Here is a 13,176-nt window from a genome sequence, read left to right as displayed (position 1 = left end):
CTACCAGCAGATCAAGGACAACAAGGACCTCTCCATGCTCGTCATCCCTCGCAAGTTCGTGGAGGTGATGAACGCCTGGCTGGTCACCAAGCGGCTCCCACGCGTGGTCAGGCTGCCGGCGAACAAGAGCTGCGTGTTCTGGGTTGCAGGTCCAGAACTTCGAGGGGCGCATGGTGCTTGGCCGGGGCTGGAACTCCTTCTGCCGCTGCCACCAAATCGTCCCCGGCGACCTCGTCGTTGTGCGCATCTCAGGACTCGGCCTCAAGGTCCAGATCTACAACCACGACTCCTTGGTCATGTGCAGGTTTTGTTGCAGCAGGCACAACTGCGTTGGTGACACTGAGCATGCAATGTAGTTATCTTTTATGGTGTTAGTGTTGAACTTTTATGGTGTGTGGCTAGACTTATGGTACTTGTGCTGGGAACTTGTTAATATTTTGGATAGGAGCAGCACCCTGGCGTGGAGCAGGGAAGGAGGATACCCCTGCTGTTAATCTAAGTAGTTTGTTGTCATTTCTTTGCTTACTTTGTTTGATCTCATTTGGTTGCTTGCTTTGTTTGATGTCATATGTGCTTCTGTTGTGCTGATCATGTGGTGGTAAGACCACCACATTTGAATGGGGTGAGCAGAACACAAACACTGTTTGCAACCAAACAACTGAAGTTTGCATCTGCTCACACCCTAAGCACAAAAACGGCAACCAAACAGCAGGGGGTAAGTGCCCCTTCATGCGATGCAGGTAACCAAACAGATTGCATCTGCTGCATATGACGCTGCATATGAAGAACCAGACTAGCTGGAGATGGACATGCAATGTAGCTACTGTACCAAACTGGAACCAAACACACCCTAACGTGTTCTCTACGGAAGACATGCCTAGCCGCTTGCTGTCTTTCACCGTCAACGCTTAACGGCCTGCCATCCGTCGTGACACCCCATGGACACGGCCTTCCGGTAGCACTAGTAGAAAAGGCCCATTTGTCCCGGTTCTGGAACCGGGACTAAAGGGTCAGGACTAAAGCCCATCACCTTTAGTACCGGTTCGCTTACGAACCGGGACAGATGGTGCTCCACGTGGCCGCTGCGGCGAGACCAGGCAGGAGGGCCTTTGGTCCTAATTGGTAACACCAACCGGGACCAAAAAGCATCCACGCGTCAGCAACTCAAGAGCTGTGGTTTTTGTTGTGTTTGAAGGGGGGGGGGGGTTGGGGGGTTTTGGCGGGTTAATTTGGGGGTTTCATACATTGTGTTAGCTAACTAATAGCTAGAGAGAAGTGACCTCTCTTATCTCCGTGCTTGGTCGACGCTACGTACTATACGTATAAAGAGGACTCGACACACTAGCTAGTAAGAAAATGAAGGAAACCATTAAGTACACAAGATCGTCATGAACATATATAGAGAGAAGTGATCGACCTCTCCTTCTCCGAGAGATTGGTCGAACAACAAGTTTTTGTATATCTATCTGATGCTACTAGCATCTTATATACAATATAAGATCTCTTACAATCCCTAACATCTGAAGTCAAGTTCCACATGGTATTCTCCGGCTGGATTGATGACGTGGTCAAGAAAGAATCCAGCCAATTCCTCTTGAATTGCTCGTATGCGATCTTGTGGTAGGAGTTCATCCCGCATCTGCCAGATCTAAATTGAAGAAGAGGGTCAATACATGTGTATGAATGAAACTCAACACAAATGATGGTAATAAAATAAAATTGTGAATATTTTTGCTTACGCACTTCATATTGTTTTTTAGAGTAGCCCCGCTTATTAGAGGCCGTCGCGTTGTAGATGAACTCGCAAACGTAGTATCCACAAAAAACATTCTCGCGTTCCTGCCACAAGCACTTTACGAGAAATAGACACTACAAAAAAAGACACATCCGTGACATTTTGGGCCGAACGAATTTTTCTTTGTCATACTTATGACACTTCTATGACGATAATTGTGACAAAACCCGGTATCATCATAGATGTGGTGGGCTCCTACTTCTATGACAAAAAATCATGACAGAAAATGGGCTTTTCGTCTTGGGCGGGCCGGTGACGCAACTGCATGACATTCTTGGGTCCGACCATGACGGAAAAAACCGTGGTAGAAGCGAGGGCGAGGAAATATCGGGGGAGTTCCCGGTTACGGTGGGTGGTCGGGGCTGGATGAACAGGACCCCGTGGAGGGGTGGATGAACAGTAGCCGGTGGAGGGCTGGTTGAACAGTAGATGGTGGAGGGCTGGATGAACAGTAGCCCGTGGAGGGGTGGTTGAACAGGACCCCGTGGAGAGGGTTGGTTGAACAGTAGCCGGTGGAGGAGCGCGCGGTGGAGGCTGGATGAACATGAGCCTGTGGATGAACAGTCGCAGGTGGAGGCTGGAGGAGGTCGACGGTGGATGAACAGTAGCCCGTGGAGGCTGGAGGAGGTCGATGGTGGAGATGAACAGTATCCCGTGGAGTCCCGTTTTGCGGTACGCCAGACCCCTCCCGATGAACAGGACCCCCGTTTCGACTGTAGCGCTCCAACACAAGTCCGTTTCCTTCGTTTTGCGGTACGCCACACCCCTCCCGATCAACAGGACCCTATTTTGACCGTAGGAGGCCTGTTTCCTCCGTTTTGCGGTACGGCAGACCCCTCCCGATGAATAGGATCCCATTTCGACCGTGGCCGGTCGAACACAAGGCCGTTTCCTCCGTTCTGCGGTACGCCAGGCCTCGTTTCCATCGCCTATTCCGTCCAAGCCGGTTGGCTCCCGATGAACAACACGCGTTCCGTTCCCTCCCGATGAACACAATGCATTCCGTTGCCTCCCCATGAACACGATGACGGCGCAGCTTCACCGTTCTGACCCAACCATATACACGAGCCCTGGCCGTACGTATGCGCGAGTAGGCGTTCGAGACCCCGCCCGTATGTACGTACGTGGCCGTATTTTCTTTCTTGCACCCTAGCCACTGTACGTACGTGTACATGCTACGTGCGCGCCTCTACATCGACCAGTATGTACGTACACGTTCGCGACCAGAATGACAACGCTACATACGCTTTGACCAGGTGGGTCCCGACTGCCTGGCACTTCCTTACGTGCGAAGATGTAGCTGGTGGGTCCCAGCAGTCAGGGGGCAAATCATTTTTTTGCCCGTAATATGGACGCACTTCCTTGTGTGCGAAGATGTAGCTGGTGGGTCCCAGCAGTCAGGGGGGAAACGTTTTTTTGCGAAATACGATGGCCCGTCTGGTGGGTCCCTGCTGTCAGGTGGAGGAATAATTATTTCGCGCATAATAAGGAGGCACTTCCTTGCTATTGCCGTGGACCCAGCTGTCAGCTTCTCCACGTACAGTACTCTTCCGATGGAAGTCGTTCCTTGACCACGTTGACCACGCCGCGCCGAGAGCACCAGGGTGGTGGACGACAGCGAGGCCTAGGAAGGGGACGACGCGGAGCCAGGGAAGACGTGGCAGTGGTTGCCCACGCGGAGGGGAGTACGTGGGTTGACTGCTTCAGCTGCGGTGTGAGGCTGCCGTCGCCGGAGAATAACAGGAGGTGTGGGTGAATATAGAGGGATGGCATGGCCAGCGGTGGCAGCACAGCCGGACACGGGATGCAGGAGCAGGCAGCACGGCCGACGCTTGTTTGGGCGGCTGGAGCAAGAAGACCAGAGGTTGAAGAAGCACTACGGCCGTTGGATGGACATCGTACGGTCTCTGCAGCTAGATTCGTTTATATTGACTAAGTTGACAAAGCCCTTGGTACGCGTCAACTTAGTAGGCCCACAGGTCAGCCTCCGAAATGGTGCACCCCAGATGTCGGGGGGAGGAATCATTTTTTGGGCGGCTGAAGCTAGAATATCCGAGATTTAAGAAGAAGCACGACATCCGTTGGATGGACATCCAACGGCCACTGCTGCTAGAACCATGTGTTGACTATAAGTTGACAAAGCCTTGCATATGCATCAACTTACTTTTTTTAGGGGACGCGTCAACTTAGTAGGCCCACAAGTGTGTGGCAGAGAACTTATAGCCCATTTGTGATTTGTAAGAATGTACAACCCATTTTTGAATTCTAATGGAATTTACTACAGCCCATTTACAGTTTGTTAAAAGTATAGCCCATTTTCTAGCTAGGACAACGATTAATAATTTCAACCAACCGTTCAAAACAAAATTCAATAAAAAATTCCACATTTTGATGGGATCCGAAATATTTTTATCACGAAATTTTTAGTCAGATTAAATACAATTTCAATATAAATTTGTATTACGTAAAAATCCGACGAAGCATTGCGCGTGCAACAATTAATGAAATTAAAATTTTTGAAATCCAAAAGTAATATTTTATAAACTAATTACGTGTTTGGTGCAGTTTTTATAGTTACTGCCCAGTTTTTATAATTATATCCCATTTATTATTTCTTAAAGCCCATTTTGTTGTTAAGCCTAATGCATTCCTCCTAGGAAAGATTTGCAGCCCAGCGGGGCAGAGAATAACAAGTTGACCTGGATTGTGTACAACTGTCGGCGCAGATGCATTGCTGATGTTAAAAAAAGGCCTGTGTAGTATAGTACAACCTTAAATGGCTACTCAGCCCACATTCAGCGACGCCGGAAAGGCCCAAACAAGGCTTCTGTACAACTTTTTGAAGTCACTGAGCTCAATTAATAACTTAAGAAAAAAGTTAGAGTAAGTGGAACCTAATTAAAAGCTCTCACAAGCGAAGAAATAATTCAACGGGTCCCACTTGTGCGTGTGTGTGTGTGTGTTTGTGTGTGTGTGTGTGAGAGAGAGAGACCCATCGGTCGACGCTCGTAAATACATCTTTCAGCCATATGCATTGATGATGCTCAGTACAAACTTATATAGTTGACACAATCATATAGAACATCATAGCACACTGAACTTGCATACAAAAATTTCACGTAGGCGGCACAATCAGGGTGGAAGCAGTGGATCGCTACGGGTAGGGCTATGTTGAAACCAACGAACTCGTACGTAACAGTTCATCGTCTTTATCAATGACAGGGAAATATCTTGAATGCTGTGCAAAGAAAACAGACAGACAACACAATATATAAGTTCTGCTAGAACATTAAGTTGACGTACAAGCCTTTCTAAAAAAAGTTCAGGTAAAAAAATAGAACATGTCACAATCAAATGTACTAGCACATCAGTGCTTCACACCCATAGCTCGGATTTAACTAGTACAGTATCTGACAAGATTCAGTTATTACCTCAAATTAGAGCACATCCAGGCAGCCAGCCCTGCCTCTTCTCCCAAAGAAGCAGTGGCCTCCGCCACGCGATGGAGTAGGCCCTATGCCATCCATCGTTCCGAGGAACACGGGGAAAGTCTGACGTTGACTCCTGTAATGGACATCGTCGACGGACCCGGGCACCAGCAGCGGCGGCAGGACTTCGATTGATGGATTGACCACTTCTTCGACATGCACGAACACTCGATACAGGTACATCCCTAACGTGGTCCGCGGCGGCCTTGGTGGCAACAAATTGTACAACCCCGGTTCCTGCACCGGTATCTCAACACCAATCACCTTCGGTTTGGTGGACGGCTTCTTCATCCATGCCATAACCGTCAGAGCCTAGCTGTCTGGAGGAACAAACATACTTATGAGCTCACCTCCAAGGTCGTTGATAAGCTCATTCATGGACTCGCTGTTCCAAGCACGTCGAGGCATGCCGTGGAAGGTAAGCTTTGTTAAAAAATCAAGCTCATAGGGCACTGAGCCCCATCCTGGGTGCCACCGATCAAAGCTCACTAGCGCGCCATCGCAGAACAAACACCGGGAAGATTCAAACACACGACTGTAGTCAAAAGTTGTCCGGAACCTGATGAAGAAATCAGCCGGTGGCGGACAGACTTCGACGAGCAAGTCACTTATTTGGATGCCGTGCGCAATGCCAAGAGCTTTGACAAGGTCATCCAGCGAGACGGGAGGCCGGTCGCCATTGATGCTTACCATCAGCACTTTGCCGGCAAACTGGTTGTCAAGCGCCACCATGCCACTATTGAGCGACAGCATGCAGCGCCCGAAGGTAGGACGGACCTCAGGATCTCTGGCTCGGAGATCCGTGTTGACCGGCGACATTATAGTGCGCTTGAGTACAGGGAGAACAGGAGGGGGATTTGGGGGAACAGGAGTAGGAATCGAGATTCCAGAGGTGGGGGAGGGGCGGGAGATTGGGGATGAAAAGGTAGCATGAATTTCGAACACACGCCAATATGCTCTCGGTGCGCAAGCGCACGAAAACACCGGTGGCGCCCACATGTCGGCCTAAGAGTCCCTATTCTTTCTATTTTTGAGAGCCCGGCCTTTTTTTAGGATCTTTTGAGAGCCCGGCCTGAGAGTCATACTTGTCCTATTTGGCATTGCATTACTACTCGGCCCATATTCAACGACACCTCACTGGCCCAAACAAGTGTACATCATCGAAAAGACACTGAGCTCAAATTATAACTTGAAAAAAGTAGATATACTCTGAACACTGGAGAATGTGATGCCCTCATTTAGCCCACCAGCACTTCGAGACAATAAACAGTTCGAAACAACGATATATACAACATTCAAACACTGACTAGTGACTACTACTGACATAAACAACAAGACATGATATATAGTTCATAAGAAGTCTTGCTACACCACCAAAACGCACCCATCTGCAGCGCTCAGACTCTCGTGATCCAGACGAGAATGACATTCTAAATAGAGGAAACTATTACATAGTAAGAGTGACATAGACGAGGATGGCCAAATGGCAAGGAATATGCATAACAAAAGAGAGAACTACCCATCCAGAACAAGCAGCAAAGACAACAAGTCATTCGAAGAGGGATGATCCAACACCATCATAATTTGTAGCCCCGATTCAGCCACCAGTGATCCGGAGACACCAGTACTCCACCCTTTCAACAGAACAACCCAGTTACCTATCAACCTGAAGGCTTGAACCACATCACTGCCTGTCGGACTCGACGCATCCAAGGATCAAAATTAATCTAGATGCCTTTGTCATTCTCACCTTCTTTTGGCTGCAGGCTGTATCATTGACAATCAAGGGAGTTTGCTCCCAAGCTCCTAGGGCTCGCCGTGTAGACACAGTTTTCCATAGCAAACAGAGCCTCTCTGCCATCAAGGTCCTTGCCAATGGTAATCTCCTGGTTAATGAGATAATTGAGTCCGAGAAACAGTGAGTGTGAACCAAGGCTGTTTACCCGCCCCCAACTCAAAAATCCTGAAGGCCCTAACTATATGGTATCCTGCTCATAGACGTAACAGCCATTGTCCGGATACTCACGTATTTCACGGTGCTTGCATACAGTGGGGTTTTTGCAATATAACTTTTCCGGCTCATGTGTCCGAATGATCATCAGTCTTGTGCCGTCGTCTGATCGAGCGAGGAACCAGTTGTGCTTCCCTGTTTTTGTCAAAGGTGGTGTGATTACAAAGGGCAATAACTGTAGGGACACTGCATCATATCAAAAAGGACATGCATTGTTAATGTAAGATCAACATTGTTCAGAGTATGAGTAGGATAATGCAAGAAACAACATTGATATGTCCCTATTGGAACTGGGAGAAAAATACAGGGAAATGTATACTGGGTTCAAAAATATAGAAGTGCCATGCATGGTTATACTCATGTTATCTCACAATTTATTCTTCATAGGAAACTACCATGTCATGCATGTTATGTAATCAAGATCTGTCCTCACAAACAAAATCTTCAAGGAAACTAACAGACCATGCATTGTTATATACTCATGTTTTGGGCAAAAAATTTGTGAGCATATTATTCTAGCCATTGATTGCTGAAGGGCGAACATAGGTATGTACACATGGTAAGCATTATAGGATTTCACTACTTCCAAATATAGAGTTCTCCATATGCACATTTACTTCCCTAATGTATGGTTAGATGAAACCAATAGTGTGATGCATGTTTCTACATCATGAAAATGAGGAAACTAACATGGCCATTGATACACACTCATATTTAGTAGTATATAGATTACTATAAAATAAGGAGAATATCAATATCTTCCTAACCGTTTGATTATTCAGGGGTACAAATTGGCTGTAATGATATGGTCACAATCGCATGAATTAACTCATTCCAAATATAGCTGATTTACGGCGTCTCTAATACATTGCCATAGTTCTACTCAAATTCTGCTCAAACAGGGATATGTCAATCATCACAAAAAGTTCGAACAGTGTCATGGCATCATCATTAACATCAGACGGAAACAACTTACTCGCACCGTCCTAGCAATACGTGGTGCCATCTGCTTTGTCGATCGTGTAGATGATGTCATTGTGTTCAATAGCATCACATATGTGTGTATCAGCTTTGACGACGATCCACTGCGAGCTGAGCTGTCTCCAGCTAAAGAAGGCACCGACGGAAAGATAGGCGAGTCCCTTGTTGAACAAGGCAATTAGCTTGAAGTCTGCGTAATCCACATGTCGTGTGGGCACTTGGCAGATTACAATCTTTTGCAAAATAAGGTGCGTCCAACTGACGACGTAATCTAGATGACTTGGACCACGATGGTAAAACTCTATATCATCCAACGGAGGAAGGATAATCTCATGGGAGGTCTGTAAGTTCACGAGCACCAACTTTTTCCCGTCTTCTCTGACGGCAACCATCCAGTGGGAGTTCATGCCGACCCAGTACATACCTGCAAGAAGTTTCGGGCGATGGTGATCGGATCGAAGTCGAGGGAAATGATGTACGGCAACCCACTACATACCTGCAAAGATGTTTTGGCTAATGGAGGTCGGATTGAAGTCAAGGGGCATCATGTACGCCTCCGTATCATGGTGAGCAAATCTCGCACGACCAGATAGCAGCAAGCAGGGTGTCTTGAAAAGCTTAGGCCTCACTTCGGCGATGGCCGTGTGCATGCCCCTCGAGCATGCAGCCAGCCGCAAGGCGCTCAACATATCCATACACGAACAACAGAGGTCGAGGACGTCACTGGGGAGATTGCTCCAATCGCGGCTCATATGGATGCTGCGCAGTTCGCGTTCCGCCATGGTGGAGTTTGGAAAGTGGGGTTTTGGGGGGCTTGATTTATGGGGAGAAGGCTCTCGGTGCTGGAGCGGCTAGCGAGGGAATAGTGGTACTGGGGGAGGCAAGCGACGCGAGGGTACGCGGGGGCACAGTGAGATGATGAAGAGTGATCTCAGGATCTCTGGCGAGACGGAGATGGAGATGGAGTGGTGATAGGGGAGAGGGAGACGAGGCGAGGCATGCTATATAGCGGCGGTGACAGTGACTCCACAGTGCACAAGGTGAGGCTGACTTTGGTAACCCAGACACGCCGCCTGGACTGGTGTCACCTCGGGCGCAGGGTCTTGTCACTTCACTGTGAAGACCGGATGAATAATAGTATTTTGACCATCAAGTGTGCCACAGTTGTACTACTACAACTAGTAGGAGTAGTAGGAACATGAGTAGTACTCCCGTGCTAGCATGCCTCTGGGTTCACTTCATCCTCCAGGTATCATCCATATTGCGAGCAGAACCAAATTCTCGTGCATGCGGAAGCGCAAAGGACTTTTATTTGTTGAGGATAACCGCATATTCCTTAACTAGAGAATGTTGTGTCTCCCACGCACGCGCCAATATCCATCCGAACCAGCTACGACACATTTTTTTATCTGTTTGCATAGATCCCACCTGTCAGGAGGGGTGCAGAAATAAAAAGGAATCATAAAATGTCTCGCCACGATGATTCGAAAGAGTGACCTCAACTAGCTAGTGGCACATGTAGCGCTAGAAGGATGGGCACGTACAGGGACAAGCCCCACTCCTCAGTCTACCCGCGTAGCCTTTTCGTTTAGTCTACCTTTCCGTCTAATCAACTGCCTGCAGGCCACTTCTCCCATTTACTTCTCCATCGGGAACCGATTTTCCTCGGCTTCTTCACTACTCCTTCATCTTCATTTGCATCCAAACCACACTGCATTCACATTCTTTTAACCTCTTCACATCCTCCTAGAGTAATTCCGAAGCCCCTATAAATAATCATCTTCTTCAGTTAGACAAGCCATCTAATCCCAATTCTCCAAACCATAGCCCTCCGGTCCAGCGGTTCCAAATGAAGAAAGAGATCGAGATGCAGGTTTTTAGCGTCCAACATGTCCTCGTCGAAGTCTCTTTGAGCATAGTTGCCACAGTCACCGACCACCCAAGGGTTGTTTGGAAGTGGATCAACAATGTATCCAACTCCCTCCAAAAGGTGGAGATGAAGGTCATCGGTCTCGACGCAGAGTACACGGAGCGTGCCACTGGGAAGATCCAACGCGCCGCCGTCCTTCAGCTGTGCCTCGAAGATGATGTTTTGGTGTACCACATCATACACGCGCCCTCCATACTAGGGAGGACATATAATTCTGTGGGGCAGCCATCGCAGGGGACAAACAGAAGTTGGAGCCGTACAACCTTGATTTGAAAAGCATTGCTGACGTACAAACCAAAATAAAAATTCATGTAGAAGATTGTGATAAACCGACACCATCCCTATTCGACGTAGCAAATTTTGTGCTTGGAAAAAATCTTCAGAAGGGTGATGAGACGCTGGCTTAAGGTCGTCTGGATGGGAGAATTATCCCTTGACGTTCGAGCGGATAAAATATGCTTCCCTCGATGCTCGTGTGAGTTTCGAGATAGCTGCAAGGTCCACAGAGCTTGTTGCGAAGCCGTCTCCCATAGAAAATGAGAACAAGAAGAAGAAGGAGAAGGAGAAGAAGGAGAAGGAGAAGAAGGAGAAGAGGAAGAAGGAGGAGAAGAAGGAGAAGAAGAAGGAGAAGAAGGAGAAGAAGAAGGAGAAGAAGAAGAAGAAGAAGAAGAAGAAGAAGAAGAAGAAGAGGAAGAAGAAGAAGAAGAGGAAGAAGAAGAAGAAGAAGAAGAAGGAGAAGGAGAAGGAGAAGGAGAAGGAGAAGGAGAAAAGAAGGAGAAGAAGAAGGAGAAGAAGAAGAAGAAGGAGAAGGAGAAGAAGAAGGAGAAGAAGATGCTACACCAGCAGCAGGGCATTATGGATGGATGAACTATTTTCTCTCTTGTAAAAAAATTTATTCCCTCTCAGTGTATATTGATATAGATGGACTATTTCGATGGTGTGCATGTCTTTGGAACAAGTAGTAGCGTGGGTCCGCTTGACTATAAGGAACTATTTAGGGCATGTACAATGGTTGATAAGATAGTCTTATCTTAAGTCTTCCATGTAATTTAGAGATGATAAAAAATGTCTACAATGGTCATCTCTTAGCCTTATCTTCAATAACTAGTCATTCCTAAAAATATGGTGAGACAGATTGTGCTAAGAGAGCATCTCTTGTCTTCTCTTAAATAAGAGAAGACATGCCTTTTCTTATGAGTTCTCTCTCCTCCACCTCATCATTTATCCTGCGTGGCACTCCTAAGATAGCACCATTGTACATGCCTTTATCCGCCTAGCTTTCTCTACTACTCCTTCCAGTGATCGATATGCAATGCATGTGTCCGTAGACATGACAGCTTGTCCATGGAAGTTCAACTACGGCGACCATCACGTTTCATCCACTGCCACTCGCGATTCCTACGACGCCGCTCCAACCCACGGCACCACGTCCCCCGACGTGCGCCTCACCCCTCTCGGCCGCACCGCCCCTCTGCCTTTGTGTGCATGCCATGTGGGCCAACTGGAATGCGGCGAGCATCAAGTTTCTACCACAGCCACACACGATTCCCATGACGCCGCTCGAACCCATGACACCACACGTCCCCCGACATGTGGCTCACCCCTCTCGGCCCCACTGCCCTCTTCCTTCGAGAGCATTACATGTGGACCAGCCACCTATCGGGTCCACATGTTATTGACTCAAAGGCAGGCGTAGTAAGGCGCTGAAGCTCAGTCCCAGGGCCCCGAGTGGTAAATGTAACTCCTGCGCCAGGCATTGTGGTGCTACTGCTGCACGAACTCGTGCCAAACTCGAGATTTGTTTCTTTACTATACATGCACCAATGATTTAATGGACATTGTAATCTCAACATGTGATGGGGAGCTCTGAATTTGAATTTGAAACTTATAAAACGGAAAAATTCAAAATAAATAAACTGGGAGAGAGGGAGTATACCGTAGGATGTGTCCCATACGAAACAAGTCCCCTAGTTTGTCACCGTGAAGATGCGGTTAGAAAGGAGCACATCGTCTTCATACTCGTATGGCAACAAATTGGCCGCAGACAGCATCGTCCACCTTTGACCGCCATGTGCAAGGTTCGTGCTATCTTCTTCAATCTCACCGTGGTTCCATCGTACCAATTCAGGCGGTGGCCCATTGCATGGCTAATCCAAATGTTGGACAAAGGTTCTACGGGAACGGTGTCACCGTTGTAAATGTTGTGCAAATTGATGTTGGTACCCTCCAAGCCAATCTCCACTCGCACCGAGCCTAACCTGTGAAACTGTGGGCAGGGGGAGAATTAGGAAATGGACACGAAAGTAGTCTTTAGAATGCATTTAATATGTGATCAAACTCATCTTACCTGCTCATCGGACAAGATCCAAGTGCCCATCAATGTCGGCATCTCAAGGGGCGTCAACTTGCAACTACGACCACGCGGCACTGGAGAGACCCCCAAGGAAACATCCTCGTGCGTTGCACGGAACATCAAGATGCATTTCTATGAGTAGTTTATCTTGTGAGAGAAAAGGATGAACGAGGGAAGGCCTTATTTGCAAATGTGGAGAGGGGTGTAGGTTTCTTTTTGCAAAATTGCCACAGTTTTCTTCCTATCCGTCAGATATAAATCGGACAGCCTATATTGCAGGATGGCAGGCACACCATCATCACCAATCCGGAATTTGTTTCTTACTACTACCAACTACTCCATGTGGGAGTAGTAAGGTACACGTGCATTGCACGCATGAGATTTGGTTAAATCTCTACTTCTCTACTCTTCTAAAAAATAGAGTTGGTGATGATGGTGTGCCTGTCATCCTGCAATATAGGCCGTCCGATTTATATCTGACAGATAGGAAGGAAACTATGGCAATTTTGCAAAAAATACCCACACCCCTCTCCACATTTGCAAATAAGGCCTTCTCTTGTTCATCCTTTTCTCCCACAACATAAACTACTCATACAAATGCATCTTGATTTTGCTAGT

Source organism: Triticum aestivum, chromosome 5D (assembly GCF_018294505.1).
Source record: "Triticum aestivum cultivar Chinese Spring chromosome 5D, IWGSC CS RefSeq v2.1, whole genome shotgun sequence".
NCBI lineage: Eukaryota > Viridiplantae > Streptophyta > Magnoliopsida > Poales > Poaceae > Triticum > Triticum aestivum.
The sequence above is the reverse complement of the archived record's forward strand: the minus strand, read 5'-3'. Positions refer to the sequence as shown.